General features: G+C 39.9%; 1 pseudogene; it reads right to left on the bottom strand.

Moving 5' to 3' along the window:
- Positions 1 to 4,248: 4,248 nt before the first annotated feature.
- The window catches only part of LOC112070415 (low affinity immunoglobulin gamma Fc region receptor II-like), an 8,038-nt pseudogene continuing 3,561 nt past the window's right edge, over positions 4,249 to 8,725 (bottom strand).

Here is an 8,725-nt window from a genome sequence, read left to right on the forward strand (position 1 = left end):
CATCATCACTGGCTCCAATACAGGTTTAGTCTACCTTCATAAACACAACCATCATAACACAATACCTATCAGTCAAGTAAAACATGTACATAAACTATGTTTCCTACCTCTTTACAGATCATACATACACAACTGAATCACTTTTCCATAACATTAATGAACGTGAGGAAGGAAAAGCAGAGACAAAGATGATGAACAAAATAAAGAGATGGAGGTTTGATCAAATAAATGAATATCTACTCATCTTCACCACAGTGTCCACAGTAGATGAGGATACTCAGCACTTCAACAAAGACAAAGAAAGTCATTACATACAGAAGTAATACAGAAGTGTATACTATATAGTAATAGAGTAGTAATATTAACATTAGTGCATTGTGCTCATAGACAAACACACAAACACTAATACAACGTCAGTACTTACAGAGCAGCACACAGAGCAATGTGTTCTCCATTCTGCCCACTGACAAGTGACTTTCTCTACAACTACAGTCTTCTGACAAACCCCTCTACTTCCTATATGATGACAGCGGTAGTTCACGCCTCTTTCACCGTCACACAGAGAAATAGAGAGAAAATTATTGAGAAACTTACAAAAACTGTGAGAAAAAAGAGTAGGGTTGATGGCGTGTTCATTTTCTGACCAACTTCTTCTTATGATTGTCTACATGACCTCACACTGGTTCCTTCCTCTTTATTGGAGGAAAGGAGGATGGAACGAGAATAGAGATCTGAGATGAGATCAGTTTGGTATCAGAATGTGCAGATGTTAGTTCATTTTTACACCCACCATGCACAGATAATGCCTCCCCTCAAACCTTTGCTATGGTGACAACTGGTATCCCAGCTAGCCTCAGCTTCAGCTTTCCCCTCCATACACACATGCACTATTTCTATAGGGGAACATGTGTCAAAACCACAGTCAGCTACTGACTCTTCTCAGGGGTTTGGTGGGTGACTTGTTCATTAGTCAGATGATTCTGAGGGACACTTTTAGTTTGATACTGTCGACATAGATATGTCTTTGTTATTGTGTTGTTTATGGTTGTGTTTTCAATTTGTTTGTTTATGTGATGTGTGTCAGTGTGGCAATTGTTCATTTATTGTGAATGTGGGTGTTGTTTTGTTGATATAGCACATAATATAAACATTTAGTTATTGTATCAGTTTTTTGTATTTTGTGTTCAAATAAAAACAATTATGTGTTCCTCATTTGCATAAATACACCAGGTATATTAGTAAATGAATAAAGTAACATAAAGGGGAGGAACATGGCTGCACCACCAAACACTTGCTCTGTCTACCCTACCTGCACTCACATGTGTTGTCTGGACTGACTCTTTAGTTATTGTTGTTGTCACGTTCGTTGCATAATTCAACAAGTGTGTCATAGCAGGATACCCTCAGATTAAAAACAACAGGCTTGTCTCTAGATTACACCTATCTATACATATTTTACATTGTTTGCGAGGTCAGACACACTATCACTATAAGTGATCAATGTGGGCATTATCCAATACGGATAAATAATCAGGTACATTTTAAAGGTTTTAGTCTAAGCTGCATTAAGTACCAATTTCTGTTCAACAAAGGGTTTCTGCAAAGCAAAAAAGGCAGATTGTAGCTCTGAAAGAGCCCTGCCAACAGAAGGGGCAACAGAATATACAACAGTATATTGTACGCATACAAAAGGACGTTCCAATTTCTTACAGACAATATAGATACTAATATGGTCATTGGTCGCATAGCAACAGCATAAGCCCTCAGTCTACTGGTTCTGCCCTCTTATTCCTTCCTCTCTCTATCTCATCATAATAGTACAGACATGGAACACTTCTGTATGGGTTCATATCAGTAGAAGTCTATCTGAATGTGGTTTACAGGAAACTGACTGCACTGTGGTGCATAGAGATTTTGTTAGTGAGTGTTGCCTTGCATAATAATAAATTAATAGGAATTTTCTAATATTAAATGTATTGTTTCAACTCGGCAATACAGACAGTAAAATGAATATGCCCCTACATCAAATGTTATTTAAAATCAATACAATGATGTAGGAAATTATCACTTTTTTTATATATGAAAATGAATACAAAATACAACACACCTTCTCCATTACACTTACATAGTGGAACACTCATCTGGCTCCTATAACAACTACGGTAAAAATACATAGACAGTATATATGTATATAGAAATATGCATTAATTTAGTTAATAACAAACTATACACGTTCCAAATGAGTTATAATAGGTCGGCCAATCAAGTATAACCAAGCCACTCCTCAGTAAAAGGCATATGACAGCCCGCTTGGAGTTTGCATAAGGCACCTAAAGGACTCTCAGACCATGAGAAACAAGGTTCTCTGGTCTGATGAAACCAAGATTGAACTTTTTGTCCTGAAAGGCAAGCAGCACGTCTGGAGGAAACCTGGCACCATCCATACGGTGAAGAATGGTGGTGGCAGTATCATGCTGTGGGGATGTTTTTCAGCGGCAGGGACTGGGAGACTAGTCAGGATCAAGGGAAAGACGAACGGAGCAAAGTACAGAGAGATCCTTAAGGAAAACCTGCGCTCAGGACCTAAGACTGGTTCAAAGGTTCACCTTCCTACAGGACAACGACACTAAGTACACAGCCAATGTAACGGATGTGAAATGGCTAGCTAGTTAGCGGTGGTGCGCGCTAGTAGCCTTTCAGTCGGTTACGTCACTTTGCTCTGAAACCTAGAAGTAGTGGTTCCCCTTGCTCTGCAAGGGCCGCGGCTTTTGTGGAGCGATGGGTAATGATGCTTCGTGGGTGATTGTTGTTGATGTGTGCAGAGGGTCCCTGGTTCGCGCCCGTGTCGGGGCGAGGGGAGGGTCTAAAGTTGTACTGTTACACCAAGACAATGCAATAGTGGCTTCGAGACAAGTCTCTGAATGTCSTTGAGTGGCCCAGCCAGAGTCCGGAATGGAACTCGATCGAACATCTCTGGAGAGACCTGAAAATAGCTGTGCAGCGATGCTCCCCATCCAACCTGACAGAGCTTGGGAGGATCTGCAGAGAAGAATGGGAGAAACTTCCCAAATACAGGTGTYCCAAGCTTTTAGCGTCATACCCAAGAAGACTCGAGGCTGTAATCGCTGCCAAAGATGCTAAAACAAATGTTGGAGATTTTCCAGTCATCGGATGATTTTCAGTAACCTATACTGTTCTCTTTGAAGTAGAAAGAATAATCATATGTAAGCAGAATGAAGGCTAAACCTATGTGAGTGTCCAAGCTAGATCAACATCGAATTGACCATTGGACATGTAAAGAAGAGAACGTAAGCAGAATCTGTGTAGATGAGGCAAGGTAAACTACCAAGACGTGACTGGTCTGGAGCATATCTGATCATGTGAAGGCTACTGGACACAAGTTAAGCATACGTTGATAATGTAGGTCTGAACTTGTAAAGACCTTTGGACAGGAACATTAGCTAAATGGTATGCATGTCACGTCACCAATAGAATCTATGCCCCAATATCTGAGCCAATAAGAGAATGGAAACTATGTAACAAAGCAAATGGAGTGATGCCGTTATGTAAAGGAAAAAATGTATAAAAGCCAAGCACTAAGAATAAGGCAGTACTTCCATGGAGGTGCTCGGCTTTGTTGCACTCTGCAATTAAACTCTAATTGAATTCACAAGCTCCAGTATCTGAGTAGTATTTGATTTAATATTTTTCACAACACAAAGCACTGAGTAAAGGGTTTGAATACCTTGTAAATGTTATATTTCAGTAAAAAAAGAATTGTTGCTAAAATGTCTAAAAACCTGTTTTTGCTTTGTCGTTATGGGGTATTGTGTGTAGATTGATGAGGGGGAAAAACTTTTTTTTATACCATTTCAGAATAAGTCAAGGGGTCTAAATACTTCCCGAATGTACTGTATGCACCTGTTTTATGTCAAATACAACATAAAAAAATACAGCAAATTCCACTTTTAAACATAAACAGGCACTACACTCTTGTTTAATTAACAATCTGAAATGAAGAAAGAATTGTAATATTTCAAGAAAATGCAAGACCAACAACAATAACAAAGAAAAGCATATGAGACACCAAAAGCAAAAAAATGTTAACTTACAAAACCATAACATTAAGCATTTGTGAAATTCCATTCAGTGATATTAAACTCAGTAAACAGTATCATATATATCAATGGCAAGGCAATGTCAAAATCATAAAAATTGTTGTTCTGTTTACAGTTCATACTGTTATGATCACACGGATGATTCAGTCTGTTCGATGACATCATCAGATCGTATCTGGTCTGGAGGAGATCTGACTGTTGAACACAAACCTACAGGGAGAAAACAGACAGAGAGTAGCATTAGAGGTTAATTGATCAAACTGCTCTTTAAACTGTAATCCATCAGAAGTAATGAAAAGGTTATTTTGCCTTTTTGTGAGGAAAAGCTTCCATAAAAAGACATTTAACAGAAATAGCTGCCCCTGGGCACTTTGTCTATTAACATTTGAAATGAACCATTTCATTCCACATTAGTCTAACAGTGARATAAAAGCATGCCATAAAGAAGGAGAATCTCCAGCTGGATAAACTGATTGCAGAGACACTGAAAGAAAGTTCTCACCTCGAGCCCTGCAGCATTTCACCGTCAGCACGATGGACACCAGTAAAAAGGGAGATGCCACCAGTAGACCACAAAGCACCCTGAGCTGAGAGATGGAGACAACAGAACATGGAGGACTAGCAAAAAACATGTTTTACCATCAAGACACTTGAGCACACACACATAGCTCTTCTCACCTCTCACAGTCACCCAGSTCTCTGGTGAATCTCCTTGATCAGAGTTACACTTATAGAATCCTTCATCTGACTTGGATACTGCAGGGATGGTCATCTCTCCTGTGGTCTCATTCTTGATGAGTACTCCATCTTTGTAGATATCAGCCTTGATGTTTGAGCTGGTTGTCCAGTATTTGCAGAACAGAGTCACAGAGTCTCCTTCAGTCATGGGATGGACAGGGCTCTCCAGGATCACATCACCATCTGTGTAACATAATATATAAACAATTCTGTAAATCTGCAAACTGGAGGATCACCTTCAAATCATATACACTTTTTTTTATATGAGATGCAATCATTCAGTTACCGAAATGAACATCCTATCATACATACACCATGCAAAACATGTTAGTTGCAATAAACATACCAMSCACTGTGATGTTGACAGCATTACTGTACTCTCCTGATCCAGACTCACACCAGWARACTCCACTGMACCATGTGTATGTGWAGCTGATGGTACAWGTGGACCCTGTTATTGATCCCCAGRTAGAGACACWCKCTGACTCRACTCCTCTCTCTGTGTATCTCATCAGTCTCCATCCAGTAGAGTTCCCCTTSTCCTCACAGCTCAGTGAGAGAGACTTTGATSTAAAGTGTTGAGTTGTGTTGGGACTTATTCTGAGAGACACTGAGGGGTYCAGATCTGAAACAAAGAGAGACAGAGTCAAACCTTTAGTTAAATAATATATATTATACACACGAGGGAGACTTAAATATGTTTCAATGCAGTTAGTTACCTCCTGACCAGAGAAACTGAGGTTCACTGTAGAGTGTGTCATAGACTGGGTCTCCTCTCCCAGCTCTACACACATATCCTCCTGTAGGAGTAGGACCAGCAGGGATCAGAGTGTAGGAGTCTTCACTAGTCACATTGTCAGATAGGGGCTGTAGAGAGTAAGACTTGTCTGATAGGGAGGATAACCCAGCTCTGTAGGGAACAGTCCTGTACCAGGAGAACCTCCAGCCTGTAGACATCCTGTCAACTTTACAGCTCAGAGACACTGAGTCTCCAGGCTTCAGCCACTGAAGAGAGATACTCAGGACAGGTTGTGGCTGATCTGTGATTAGGCAGTTGACAGATTAAAAACTTCAAATCTAAGAAATTATTCTAGTTACCCATTGAGATGTTTACATGATTAGATAGACTTACCAGACACATTTAGTTGTACAGCATCACTGATCTTGGAGAACTTGTTGTCCTTGACACCCTGACAGGTATATGATCCACTGTTAGACATGTAGACAGGACTGATTCTGTACTCAGGCTTTGAACAAATGAATTTCTTCCAAAATTAAGGAGAAGCAAGAGCGAGAGTGTAACGGTCTTCATCTGAAGATGAGGAATCATCGGACCAAAACGCAGCGTGGTAAGTGTCCGTGTTAATTTCTTAAAACAGAACACTAAACAAAATAACAAAGAGAATGAATGAAACGAAACAGTCCTGTTACGTGCAACAACACAAAACAGAAAACAACTACCCACAAAACCGATGTGGAAAAAGGCTACCTAAGTATGGTTCTCAATCAGACACAACGATAGACAGCTGCCTCTGATTGAGAACAACACCCGGCCAAACAACAAAGAAATACAAAACATAGAAAATGAACATAGAATACCAAACATAGAATGTCCACTCCAACTCACACCCTGACCAAACCAAAATAGAGACATAAAAGGATCTCTAAGGTCAATGCGTGACAGAGAGAGAGAAAATTCACGTTCAGTTTCACTTACTTAGCTAGCAAATGCAGCTAGGTAGTTTAGCCTATTCAAACACCCTGCTCAAACATAGGGATGCTATGTTAGCTAGCTGGCTATGACTATCCAACACAACACTGGAACTCTTCCAAGTCAAGATAAGCTTTTGGTTTTACAAATTTATTGCCACCGGCGCCTGCTGGTGTAATCAATAAACTGCTTACTGACTGTACTCTGTAACGTTACTGCATGATTGAAACAGGTTTACTAACGCTTTAGTTCTATTGGCTATGTTGACTATGACGTTACTTTAGCTAATATGGTTACAACGATGTAGGCTGTGTGTAGCGGTTATGACATGGTTTGGCTTGGAAAGTGTTTTTTGCCTCGTCACATACAGCTGATGTGTTGTGCATTGAAGTCCACAAGCGAAGAGAAAAGGTGAGAGGAGGAGAGTGCATAGATGCAGAAGGAATACAACGTGGCTGCTATGAAAGTGACCCATGTTTGCACATGATCAGGGGTGTATACATTCCGCCGATTCTGTTGAAAAACATTTCTTAAACGGAAGCAAACGGGGATAAACATACCTGAATTCGTCCAATAGAAACTCTTCTCGTTTGCAACTGTAGGATTAATGATTACACCCTAGATCAACTAGATTCAGGCAAGAGTGTGTCTGTCACCTCAAATTTGTCATAGGCTAGCAACCTCATGATGGGTATAGGGAAAATGTTTGTATCATGTAGAAGCGTAAACCTATCGTTGTTACATTGAACTGGGTGAATGGAATATGAATGACAGTCATCCAATATGCTGTAATAGAAATAAGGCCATGCTCATAAGGAAAGAAATCGTCCTCCCTCATCTTAAACGGCACAGATTGCCACTGTCAGTGATAGATTAAATGTAAAGGAGAAATTAATATGACAAGTGAAATACAGTATACTGTATAGTAAAATTACATTGTCCTTCTTCTCTCTGAAAAGCAAGGAAAGCCCCACACACCTTTTCATGTATAGGCCTACTCATCAGCCCAACATCTAGGTTTTGACAAGTTTTGACATTGACAACCATTTCTCAATTTGTCTCTCTCTGACCACAGGGGAAAAAACAGCTTCACACACACCACCCTCCTTCACAAACCCTCACTGCTAAAGAGGAAGAGATCAAACCATAACCACTCAACTCCTCTCTGTTTGAGCAGGGTTGTTGGTTTGTGGTAACTATAACAAACCAGTGTAAAGTTTCTCAGGCTTTGTGCACGCATTTTATGTCTTGAGAGGCATACACACAAACAACTGAATTAAGTGGTCCATCCTTTGTTTTGAATGGTCAAAAAGGTTCCAAACATGTGTAGAATAGGGACCTGGTAGCAGTTGTAAGGGCAACAATGTTGCAGGAAGCAAGGCAGGTTGACGTGCTCAAAGTGTAAATGTATTAACAGTTCTTGTTGATCCAACAGTGAAGGCGCCATATAATAGAAATACAATATATCAGCCTAGATTTACTAAATATACACAGGCCACAGCCCAAAAGGAATAGCCTCTGTATCAGGTTTAACCTGTCCTATCTATAGGTAGAGGGCAAGACTGAGAGAAACCACATCTAATCTGTCTCACAGGACCTCAAACAGGTACATTATGCACTTGGCCCACCCAGGACCCGACCAATACCCAACTGGCAAGTACAACCACTAAACTGGTTTTTAATGTGAAAGGCAATTTTCCACATCCTAAATGTGTCTAAATCAGAATGAATCATAATATTTCATCACAGGACATGAAGTGAACAATGGTTTACATTTTTTAAACATTACTGACTCCCAAACGTGGTGTGCAGGCCACGTACTGTATGTCTATGTGCACTGAGGCGCGAGCTCACATTACCCACAGACATGACAGACACTGACAGACATGGAGCAGAGATGTACAAATGACAAATAAAGGAAACATTTCTATATGGAATAAACTAAATGTATTTCTGTAAGTGTAGCGAGTGTTCATGTCCACCTGAACATCATATCCACTTGGAGGATTGCAAACGTGTAAATTACTGCATTTAAATATTAAAGTTAAATGCACCAATAACTTGACCAAACATTTCCTCGACACATGATTGGACTTGCGCACAGTAAATACTCATCATACTCGTAAAATTGAAAAAGAAACAACAATATATTTGGAGA

Source organism: Salvelinus sp. IW2-2015, unplaced genomic scaffold (assembly GCF_002910315.2).
Source record: "Salvelinus sp. IW2-2015 unplaced genomic scaffold, ASM291031v2 Un_scaffold1316, whole genome shotgun sequence".
NCBI lineage: Eukaryota > Metazoa > Chordata > Actinopteri > Salmoniformes > Salmonidae > Salvelinus > Salvelinus sp. IW2-2015.